At 35.3% G+C, this 13041-nt stretch overlaps 1 protein-coding gene across 5 annotated transcripts in view; it reads right to left on the bottom strand.

Annotated features, from left to right (window-relative positions):
* The window catches only part of LOC128890468 (protein kinase C and casein kinase substrate in neurons protein 1), a 70851-nt gene extending 58385 nt beyond the window's left edge, over positions 1-12466 (bottom strand). For all 5 annotated transcript variants that reach the window (XM_054148977.1, XM_054148983.1, XM_054148980.1 and 2 more), the window contains exon 1: positions 12267-12466. The gene's annotated coding sequence lies outside the window, so the exon portion shown is untranslated. The remainder of the gene's footprint in view (positions 1-12266) is intronic.
* Positions 12467-13041: the final 575 nt, after the last annotated feature.

Genomic DNA, 13041 nt, shown 5'->3' with positions numbered 1-13041 from the left:
GTAAATCAGTGGAGAGCAAGGTGTTCGTGTGGATTTTCTTCCCCAAGGAATTTTGATTAAGAATATTTATTTGAGAAGGGAGAAGGGGAATTCCAACTCAGGTCCTTCAAATTGCTAGCATCCTATTGGTTATGTTCTTATTTAAGTTATTATTACATGTGTGAGACACAGTACTATATTATTATTATGTTGTTAAGCAAGAAACTTTCATTCAAATTTAAAACGACAGTACATGTATGATAAATAGATTGTGGATGTTTATGCATTTACGACAAGTACGAAAGGATGTCTGCAAATGAATAAATATAGAAACTACACAAAATTAAATACACGTTACGACGTTTAGAAAGCAAAACATATTTTAATTTACCTTCATGTTCTCCATCTTATATATAGAAACGTGAGTTTGCATAAACTGTATTTATAATTTATGAATTTTCATAAAGTGTGTATATAATATGAATTTGCATAAACATCCTCAGTCTAACGATAACTACACCTACCATAACATCGCTTAAAAAAAAATGTTGTTACACAAGTGCCCATATCCTTTCCACAGAATACCCACTGTTTCCCAAGATTTGCATCCCCGATTCCATTCGCTCGAGGTGAAAAAGAAATTTGAATGCACGAAACATAATAAGGTCACGACGCTACGAATGCATCGCCTGGTGTTCACCGACCAGGTGTAAGTACATGTTAGCTCGCTTGAGAAATCAATGATCCTCGAAACGAGAAGCGAGGAAAGCGGCAGCGATCGAAAGCAGTGGAAAATTGCTGGATTTGTGGAAGCGGTAACTCCACGTACACCGATGGATACTCGGGGGCTAAGTACACGATGGATAATGGAAACTCAAAAGTCTACGAAATTCGATATGTTTGGTAAACCTAAAGGTCGATTCAGACTATACGACACGGACCGTCACGTTCCGGCAACGACGCGTACCAGCACCGACACGACAAAACATTAAACACGCGTTTTAATGGAACTATTCACACTATTCCTGTTGACGGAACGTTCAGGTCGGTGTCTGTTAAGTGTGAATAGTTCCATTAAAACACGCGTGTTTAATGTTTTGTCGTGTCGGTGCCGGTACGTGTCGTATAGTCTGGATCGACCTTAACTCGATAGGGTCGCTAACTAAATTCAAACATAAGAGGATCAATGAATGAACCGAATCAACGAATCCTATGATGATTAATAAAAATTCATTGACCACTGACTTTCTATACTTCAAATAAAATTTAAGCAAACGTTTCTTTTTATACTGTGTATTTCTTTAGATTTTAAATAGGTTTTTAAAGAAAGTATCCAAGTGATTACTTTGTAAATTGATACCTATTTATTGAATTACAAGATCGTCCAATGTTCCATTTACATAGCTGTTCTAAATTTTCTTGTCTTTGAACGGTATCCTTTAGTACACTGACTCGGATTGTCGTTTAATCCGGATCACCCGCCCCCCCCCCCCCTCCTTCCGTCGTCCTATTAGTAAGGATTAACGAGGTTTCCCTGTATAATAAGTACATCGTCCGAGCGAGACGATTTGTCGCTCGAGTTGAATGCGATAGAATCGAATAAATAATACAGGGTGTTTCTAAAGTCTGGGCATATAAGGAATAAGGAAAATTGTCTATTTTGAATATGGAGAAAAAGTGATTATAATTAACGCAAGTGAGACAAAGCTCAAAATAATGGGGATAGCTACTAGTATAGTTCATTGGACAGGGACTGCAACGCTTGGAAGTCACGATACATTCAAAAGGAAAGGTGGATGCAACGAGACTGCGTTAGTCTTGTTACGTGATGAGTAATGCTTTTCGTCTCGTCGTCGGTAAAAATAAAACAACAACACGGCCGATGGAAAATGAAAGTGACGATGCTTTGCATTTCCATTGAAAGATAGACGTCTAAGAGAGCGAATGACTGGAATGACTTTTTGAATTGAAAAGTGGCCAAATGGCGATACTCGACTAGTGGTTTGGCATTTGATGTCTTCATACACGGGTGCTAATTGCTCGAATGCTTCGCATTTCTCGAATTATCACTGCATTGTTCCCGTAATGGTGTCACGCATCGAGTGTGAACCCTATGTTTCATAACTGAGATGTGAGATGTATTACATTTATATTATTTTTTGTAAACATCGTACTAATATATGTACATGTATTCTCAGACTTCACAATATCAACGACCCATTTAAATTAATTTTTGTATATATTTCAAAGCTGTTCTTTAAAAGCTATATTTACTTTTAAACATTGGTGAATGAAGCTAGGTATTACTGAAATATTTTTGCTATATTTATATTATACTTCAATAACACATGGCTTGAGTAATCTTTAAAAATAAACACAGTTCTTACAGAGTGTTCTCAAAATATATTAAAAAAAATAATTTACAGAGGACCTCTCGATGGTAAAATTTCAGAAACACTGTTCAACAAGTGCTATCGAATGAAAAAAATAAGCACAGTGGACAAGTAAACACGTATGTACTTCGTGAATTGAAAATACAATCAGACCTAACCGAGTACAAATGACAATTAAAAATAGATTCTGTTCAACAAATGCTATCAAATTAGAAAATAAGCACAGTGGACAAGTAAACGCGTACTTCGCGAATTGAAAATACACTCAGACCTAACTGAATACAAATGACAATTAAAAATAGATTCTGTACATACCCTGATGCATGCAAGCATAAATTTCACGTTTGAACTCGCAATGGACGATACGAGGCGCGACAAAGAGGAAGCCATCAGTGAAAAGACACACGGTGAGGTAACGAATGTGTTTCCCATTCCTCATAATCACTATAATCTTCGCGGCACACGGTGTACGACTGAGCCACTGACAAAATTAAGTCTTAATCGTGGCAGTCGCTCCGCTTTTCACTTTCCTGGATCGATAACGATCTCTCCTCGCTTGCGAAAGAGCCTCGCTTGTGAGAAAGACGAAAAGATTTTGTTCCAATGCGATTGTTGGCCGTTTCCTGGAAAAACTGTACGGCGATCGATCGATCGCGAAGGATGGAATCCCATTGGAATTAGGAGACGACGTAAGTCGAAAGGAGACTTTGGCGCATACCGTCGGACGTTCCGTTCACTGTCGTGCTCGGCATTACTCACGTAACGTCCTTTCAGATAGTTAATGCGCGTTACGTGATCCAGTGGTGTACAGGGTGGCTCAAGATCGGTGTCAAATATTCCCTGGACGATTAGAGACGCGAGGGGAGCCCGCTTTAATCCTTTCCGCTCGGATGTTCCCTCAGAGGGGATCTTAAGGGTGTATCCTGAATCAGGAGGTCTAAAAAAAAGCGGTTTCTCGTGAAATTTTTTAAGTTGGAAAAAGTAATTAATTCTATCGAACTTTTTATCCTATTTTCATACATATTTAAGTAGTCTGTACAAATTTTTTTTCAACAAGAAATATTCAAATTGAGTCGACTGTGACGCACATTTGTAGAGCACCTTACAATTAAAACCTATCGGCGGGAAATATGCAGGTCGTAATTTTGGTTTGACACACAAAAAAAAACCGAAAGAAATGTTCATTTTCATACATTTTTCTTCTATGTGAACTAAGAAAATTCATATAAAAAAATGTATGTATCTCGTGTTATCGTTGCAAAAGTGTTCCTCTAAACGGGAAGTGAAAAACACACTGGCAAAGTTGTTGCAAAAACGGTAAATACGCTAACCCATATAAAATGCATCGTGAAGCAGTTTCTTAAGCTCGGCCAATCAATCAGCTCTTACGGTATTAAATTAGCGGGAGTGGAGTGGGCTTGTTGCTAAAGCAGTTTCCATTTACGATCTCGTATCCTGCCACTATTATCATTCCTGGTTCATTTCGCTGGGTCCAGTTATGACTCGAGTAAACTTTTTACTTTATCATTCCATATTACCGATTTTAGATTGAAAACGTAATCTACCGGTACCATTTCGTTCCAATAATGACCAATTGATATACATTTCTAGATACTATTCCTCTGCTGTTCTTTTCTCGATATTATATATTACACTCAATTACCCATTACACTCAATAAATGTGTATAACTTTATTAGTTTATTAAACAGTCGAGAAAAGAACAGCAGAGGAATAGTATCTAGAAATGTATATCAATTGGTCATTATTGGAACGAAATGGTACCGGTAGATTACGTTTTCAATCTAAAATCGGTAATATGGAATGATAAAGTAAAAAGTATATATATATATTAAATGTAAAAGCTTATGGATACGATATACATAATATATTTAATCAGAGACTTGTACAATAAAAGGTTGCATAACATAAGAGAAAAAGCACATGGTGTTTCACACCATACTAGCACCGGACTGTTACGACGTTAAGAAAATGTAACAAAACGAAAAAGTTCAATTATGAAAGTTTAGGTATGGAAGGATGAAAGATTACAAGAGTGGAAGAGCGAAAAGTTAATGTAAATAAAATGTAAATAGAGCCGAGTATGGAAGGATGAAGGATTGGAAGAAAGGAAGAGCGAAAAGTTTTAAATGTTTATCAGAATGGAGGGATGAGAGGGATGAGAGAAACGAATGAAAGATTTAGGGGATACATGTAACAAAATAAAAGTTAGAATCAAGGAATGAAAGGATGAGAGCAAAAACGAATGGTAATGAAGAAGTAATTAAAGAATGAAAGGATGAGGGAGATAGACATGAGATGTGAGAAACGTAATGGAGCATCACATAGTAGTGTAAGAAGGATGTAATTTGTCCTTATCACTTTAAATAAAAACGCAAATACGCAAAATACTGTTACGGTGCCACATAGAGATGGATGCAGGAACTACTTCATTGAGTTATATTATACCAAGTATATGTACAATTCTAAAGTAATAATAAATGATATAAATATACATCATCCTACGTTATAAATTTGTATCATAAATATAAAACCTTACAAATGAACCTGATAATATTAATATTTAATTCTGCATTGGGCATTTATCCTGCGAAGCAGTTTCGAGAAGCTAACGAATGGCAAAAGTAACGAAAATGCAATAAATTACCGGCACTTGTTTAGCAGCGTGAAAGTCGAGGGACGAGAAAGTAATAAGCAAAATCACTGAGCGCGCATACGGTGACCTTGATGCAACCCCAAGGTCACGAGAGAGTCGCAGTGATTTAAACCAATGAGGATGCGGACGTCTATTCAACTCTGTGCCATCTAGTGCCCTAACCGAGCGCAAGAAACGCGAGTCGATGAAAACGAGTTTTAATCGAAGCGAATTACTCCCGCGATCGAAATGAAAATTCCAAATAATTCGACTCGCCCCCGAAGTAAACTTGAAACGTGCTGCTTGTAATCGTATGTACAGTGGGTGTAGAAAGTATTCGTACACCGATCAATTTCCAAAAAACACTGTGTAAAATTTTAATTGATTAACTTGTTTTTTTTATAAACAATGACATTCTACATATTCTCGGAAATGTCTAAAATAGATAGATTACAAAAAAAAAAATTAGCTATTTATGTAAGTTACGAAACTAACAAGAAAGAAACAAATTATCGATAAAAATGTTGAAGCAATAAGCATTCGCACAACTGTTTAATTTTTAATACTTGATTAAAAAAAAAAAAAAGAAATTTACATTAATTTACAAATATATAGTACTTTCTTTGTGGGATTTCCTTTTGATTTTATAATTATTGCAAGTTTTTTAAGCGTCAAATTAACTAAATTATTAGTTAGAAGTTAATAAGAAGTGGGATCTTTTTCCATTCCTCTATTAGAGCCATTTTTAAAAGTACTTTCCTGGAAATTTGATGTTTTCTAGTTCGTACGGAGCAATAAACTAATGTGTTTACGTTACAAACTCTGCTGTAAACGGTTCGTCATAAGAATCGTACAAGTACTTTTACCTACTTTTCGCATTTTTTTTTCCTGTTAATTTCACAAAATATATTAACTAGTAAATGTTGTTTGGACTATATATCTATCTTAGAGACTTCCGAGAATATGTAAAGTATCATTGATTATAAAAGAAGAAGTTAAGAAACTACAATTTCATAGAAAAATTTTTTGGGAGAATTGATCGGTGTACGAATACATTCTACGCCCACTGTACGTACTGTTTATGGGATTTACGCGACGCTCTGGGGAAGAGAAAAGGTCGATTTCAACAGGTGGGCATTCTATATCGCACGAGGAAAGGTAAATGAGACGGAAAACGTTAAGAAAAGTGATATCGACTGATAAATTATGCGTGTAATATCAGGGGGTAACGTTTTATCCGTAACTGTATTGCGGAGCAATCGAAACGTGTAAGTAACGGAGTCAACAAATTAAATTTCTTTTATCTGTTATGCGATTGTGTAATGAATTGCGCGTGACCCCGGCCTTTACTTTGTTTGTCGTTATCGTAGGCTAATTGCAAATGGGTATTACGTATTTAATTTATTTCTGGAGAAGACGCAAAGGTCGTAGAGTAATAATAAACACTGCATGTTTCTACTTAAATCGAGTTCATTTCTATAACGAACAAAAATTACTTTCTAATACTAGGTAACATCAAATTAATTATCGAAGATTGTACATATTCTAGAAAGATCGAAATGGTTTAATAATATTCCTAGATGAAACAAAAATCACTTTCTTAAAGCAAATAAGGAAAATTAATTTTTGATTTAACTGGTCTCGGGAAAATTGATACTATGAATGTATTTACTGTTTGCACATTCTCATTGTAAACAATTTATTCCCGATGCTACCCTAACTCACCTCCGGAATTATTATCACCGCAGGTAAACCGCAAAGATTATTCCAACGTATCGCACACGAGGCATTCACTTTCATACTTGCAGTAAATATCACTTTCGAATTTTCAATATCGCTTTCAATTTTCCTGGTATCGAATAGACGCGTACCAAAAAGATATTATTGTACCAGTAATTTCCAAGCAACACATTTTTCAAACGGAAGTCTACGTCTGTCTTATAAACATATTTGCTAGTCTTCTGAGACGCAACTTGAAACGAGGGTAAGAGTAATCGATTATTTGCTACGTGTGTATTTCGTAACCGATGCTTCCACTCTAATTAATAGATACATATAGTAATAAAGTCGGTATTTACTTGGGGAGAAATAGATATATAATTCACTCTTAATTACTGACCTATCGATCACTCTTCTGTTCATTTATTTGCTGACATTAATCTCGTTCCATTTCTACGGAATTGATTTATAGAAAATATTAGGTAGACTGGAAAGTAATGTTTCTTTTACATTAATTTCAAACAAATTTTTGACAAATCTCTATTTTTAAGCAATTATGTAATCGCCCTCGTTATCAACAGTCACCTAGTGTGCAAATTTTCAATGATCGATCAAAATCAACGAGCTGTTGAGTGATAAACAAGGATTTAAAATTGCAAAAACGAGATTACTTTCCAGTCTACCTAATATTTATGAGAAAATACAAACGTTTGCAATGGATTGTCTCTGACAATTAATCACATTCACTTTCCACATTATTTTCATTTAATTTATTCGAGCATTCTCTATAAAGAATTATCAGTAACGTAAATATATGTACAAGTAATAAATTATATATTTTTAACGAAGTTCAGTGAGTTTAGTACAGTAACGTAACAAAATTTACGTTAAGAAGAAATTAAAAAAAAATATTCTCTTCTATATAAAAATAAATGTCTAAAAAAAAAAAAAAGTTAACGAATGCAGAACTTCCAGTGCTGGTTTGCTAGTTGGATTTTAAAATTGGAAATCAAAATGCAGCAAAGTGAGAGCCACACGTGTGCACGTCCCAAACATAATAACGACAATATCACAGGAGCACTTTCCATTTCCTCTTTGCGCTCGATTAAAAGCATTTTGCAACGTTAATTACAAAAGTAAACGATTTTGCCGGAATTGTCGAATCTTTGTTGCAGAGGGTAGATTGACATGTAATCTCGACGAAATTGCTTTTTCCATTGAACACGATTTACCCCTGTCTATTAAATTGCGAAATTTTCCATTAAATCCACTTCCACCACCGAGTTTGCTAAGGTATCTAGAACGCGACACGTGGCTAGAACGTTTGTTGTATCAATCGCGGTAATCAGAACCGATAGCGACAGTGTTATCGTTTTTTCTTGATTTAGTATATTGCCGCAATCGTTCATTCTATATAAACCTAGTCTGTACGCATGCAACCGTGGCATCCACAAATTGTTTTTCTCATTTATACGAAGCGGGGGTTCGTGAAATTTTCATTTCATGGAAATTTTGTTAGCTTCTAAAATATCACAAACTAGTTTTATATTCGTAATTAGTATACTGAATTAATATACTCTCTTTAAAGCACACCGTCAGAATATATTCAGTGGTAATCAATCACCCTTTTATTTATATTTCACCCAAAGAGGACTAAAAAATAGACGCTACCGATAGTTTCACATTTTATTTAAATTCTTCACTTAATGACTCGCAGTTTCCTGTTTCGACGATTAAAATCCGTTTACGCGATTAATAGTCAACGAAGCGTGCTCCATTATAACCGAGGATGTGAAAAATAATTTTAATAGCCAGTTTTAGAGTTTGACCAAAATCGACGAGACACGTTGAAAATTAATCGCCTTTTTACATATATGTATTTCACCCAAAAAGGACTAAAAAATAGACGCTACCGGTAGATTCACATTTTTTTTAAATTCTTCACTCAATGACTCGCAGTTTCCCGTTTCGATGATTAAAATCCGTTTGCACGATTAATAGTAATTGGAATTAGTACCGATTTTAATTCGCGTTCGCGGAAATATTAATAATTTAATTAATTTAATTCTAACTCCGGGCAAAATTTTTATTCGAGTAAGAAAACTCGTAAAAAAATAAAGAAACATTGCGTACCGTACGAAAGGGATAGTAAAACGTTTTTTTTTTTTTTTTTTTTTTTTTTAACGAAAGTATCAGAGTCTTCGCGTATTTAGAAGAGAATTGAAAATTGGGTCGACGAAAGTTCCCTTGAATGATGTGAAATCGATCGAATTCAGCTTCTACGTTCAGGAAATTACAGTATCACGAAGTCGCTAAACTAGTGAATAGCAGTGGTACCGTGGTATACAACCTTTTAAGAGATCCTAAAATATATGAGAAAAGAAGACTGGTCGAGCACGAGCTATAAGAGAACCTGAAAAAGGGGGGCATGCTGCTACATTTAACTTTAAAAGAAATGTAAGACAAATTGCCCGCGCAGCAGGAATCGAAACCAGGTTTAAACAACGTATCATGGAATTTTGCAACCATTACTTATTGTTTGGATTCACCGCAACATTATTTATTTGCGCTAGCTTCTTCGCTCTAATTACTCGTTTCAATTGTTTCTGTACTGCTCCATCTCATTTGGTTAATTTCTGAATTGTTATTACAATTCAACAAGTTATCATTCTAATAAACTAATCAAATTATAATACGATTAGATACGATCACAATTATAAGTATATAATACATGGCATTATAAAGCCGTAAATAATCATTCTGCAGAAATGGTTAGCACAAAATCATGCGGAAAGACAGCACGCACGTATACTACGAACAAGGAATGTGATAGCGCGGTCCCAACACTGAGAACGTGGTGAGAGTACGGAAACTTGGATAGTTGCCAATTTATACAACATCTAAACGGTCGTGGCTACGAGGATTTTGCTCCTTTCGAGTTCCCTGACTTATTTAGTGTGAACTAGAAGCCAACGTAACATACATTCGCCGGCCATTCAATTTTTCCGCGAACGCGAATTAAAATCGTTACTAATTCGAATTGCTATTAATCGCGTAAACGGATTTTAATCGTCGAAACGAGAAACTGCGAGTCATTAGGTGAAGAATTTAAATAAAATGTGAATCTACCAGTAGCGTCCATTTTTTAGTTCTTTTTGGGTGAAATATATGTAGAAAGGTGATTGATTTTCAAAAATTCCTAGCTGTTTCAATAATGAACATTTTAGAGTGAAACTTTTTCTCATAGTAAATCTCATGGAACTATACAAAAAACATATGGGAGGTTTTTCTCTAAAGTGTTGAGTAAATTTTTTGAAAATGGGAGACCGATTTTTTGAAGAATTCGCAAGGGAGTGGCTCGTCGATTTCGGTCAAAATCTAAAATTGGCTATCAAAATTATTTTTCGTATCGGTTATAATGGAGCACACTTCGATAAATAACGTATGGGGATCACTTCTATTATTTACGAGAGAAAATATTCCTCGATAGAAAAAGAAAAATGGTCCTCGAAGATTTTATATTACCTCTCGACTTCGACGCGTTAAAATGAAAATGTTCTTAAAAGTGGACATGCGATTCACGCGATGTGTGCACGTTATCAATGAAAGGTAACTGATTGAATAAAGTACGCAATGATACGCCGATAGAAGTGAATCGTTTGAATAGGAATAACGAATGACAGGTTAAGGTACTTGACGCTAAACATATACGCTTTCTACGGAAAAATTCTAGATACGTTGTGACAGATAAGTGTAATTTACGATTCGATATTCGATCTAGAAGTCAAATGGAAACCGAATGTAGAACTATCGACCTATTTCGTCTCTCTTTCCTTGCCAAATAGGTATATACCGAGGCGACTTTTTCAACACGGAATTGGAGTGGTTGGACATATCTTTATCTAGATAACGAGCGAGTCGTAAATCAAATGTTATCTCGGTAAAGTTTTTATATGAATAGGTGAAGATTTTTTGGGGAGAAAAGCTATGTGAACCTGATACCCGACTTTTCAAAAATGAATTTTTTTTTATAGAAAATGATAGTATTTCGTTTGTACTTGATTGCACTACCAATAGTTTCGTTCGTACCTTCGTCAATTAATAATAAAACAAAATTCAAAAAATGGTCAGCACCCGACATTGAGATTTTTGAAATCTGTTTTTTCCCTTTATTCTTTAGAATCGTTTGTTCCCGTTTATATCTCAATAGTTTAAATTGTATAGCAATTGTTGATCCGCGTAAGAGTAGAAACCGTCAATTCTCAAGCTAAAAGCTAAAGAAGCTAAAAGATCTCTGCTGGCTACAGGTAAATCGCACGATTGGGTTACACAGAGGATGTGGGTTATCTTCAAACGTTGATGTCTCATCGCGAAAACGGAATTGCCAGAAAAAAAAAACAACTGACAGACTACACCGAGGCGTAATATTTACTAACAAATTTCCAAGTCGCTCTGACCTACGTTTCTACTAGATTCCGAATAGTAAACACGCGGAGTAAAAGAACGGAGTAATTCAAAGCTTTCGAATAACATACAGTTAATTCTTAGCAAAAAGAAAGGAATTGTTGGAGTTAGTAGATAAATTTATCAAGAAAGTACGATATACCATATAAATTGTAATTAAATCGTGACCATAAACGTGGTCGTTGATAACATCGCAGTCGACGATAAATGAAATACAGTGGGTGTAGAAAGTATTCGTACACCGATCAATTGTAATTTATTAACTTATTTTTTATAAACAATGACATTCTATATATTCTCGGTGATGTCTAAAATAGATGGATTACAAAAAGAAATAGTTATTTATGTAAGTTGCGAAACTAACAAGAAAAAAACAAATAATCGATAAAAATGTTGAAGCAATAAGTATTCGGACAACTGTTTAAAAGTAATTTACTGGAAATTTGATGTTTTCTAATTCCCACGGAGCAATAAACTAATGTGTTTACGTTACAAACTCTACTGTAAATGGTTCGTCATAAGAATCGTCCAAATACTTATTGCTTCTATACTTTTACCCCACTTTTCGCATTTTTTTGTTAATTTCACAAATTATATCGACTAGTAAATGTTGTTTGGACTATATCTATCTTAGAGACTTCCGAGAATATGTAAAGTATCATTGATTATAAAAAAAGAAATTAAGAAACTACAATTTCACAGAAAAGTTTTTTTGGAAATTGATCGGTGTACGAATACATTTTGTACAATACATTCTACACCCACTGTAACTCCGAAAGAATGAAACAGTATTGCCCACCCAATTCGTTCGATGAAAGATTTTCGGAAGAAAAAACATTTCACGAAACTACGACTCCGTTTCGTAAGATTGAACGAGATTGGCCCGAGCTACGCTCGCATATGACGTTTTTCCACGTTAAAGACGTCGACATGTGAGTACGTTGGCGAACAGTCCTCGCTCAATCTGTCAGCAATATGTGGGAACATTTGACATGTAGAAAAAAAAAAACGTCACGAAACACGCGGGCTTTCGTGCACGCTCGGGTACTTTACTCACCGAAAGCAATTCCTCGAGGCAAATGAACCGACAAGCGGCGGATATCCTTTTCGATGCTTGGAGAAAACTAACCAAAAATCGTATCCACGTGTACGAAGCGAAACCAATCACGACACTGTATCACTCACTGTATCCGCAAACGGCGCGCAATCGGATGACACTTTCGACGCGCGATTTTACGGCTATGGAATTTCGTCACGTCGCGCGGTTCTCTCAAGAAACGGTACAAACGCTCATATTGCTGCTTTGCGGAGTGAATTACCAGCTTCCCTCTCTGACTAGCAGCCGATGGGCGTGGTTTAACGCCGTTGATAACCGACGGGACGCGAAACTGGACGAAGGATGCGCATTGGTTGATTCGACGACGCGTTCACATTTGTGCGGACTACGAACGGCGAATCGAACATTTCGCGTGTAATGTGGACCAGATACAAACAGTACGAGAACGATTGAAATTGAAAAATGTCAAATAATGAAATTACTCTTTTTTAGCGATTGATTTGATGATTGAGACGAAATCATCTTTAATTCGACGTCTTGGTAGAAGAGGATTTTTGTAGAAATCAACAAGTATTTCGGGGTTTAATTTTGTTTTAGAACTAGGAACGTAACAAGTAACACGAGTGTTTAACATTAGAAATGTGTGAAATATATTTGTTTAAATCTATTAATATATGTATATTATAATTATCATTGGCACACAACATACTGGATTAATAATGTTAAATGAAATTAAAAGGAATGAATACATACATAGTATGGAACTAATCCTTCC

Source organism: Hylaeus anthracinus, unplaced genomic scaffold (assembly GCF_026225885.1).
Source record: "Hylaeus anthracinus isolate JK02 unplaced genomic scaffold, UHH_iyHylAnth1.0_haploid 12000, whole genome shotgun sequence".
In the NCBI taxonomy this organism is placed as follows: domain Eukaryota; kingdom Metazoa; phylum Arthropoda; class Insecta; order Hymenoptera; family Colletidae; genus Hylaeus; species Hylaeus anthracinus.
This window is presented reverse-complemented; position numbering and strand designations above follow the sequence as displayed.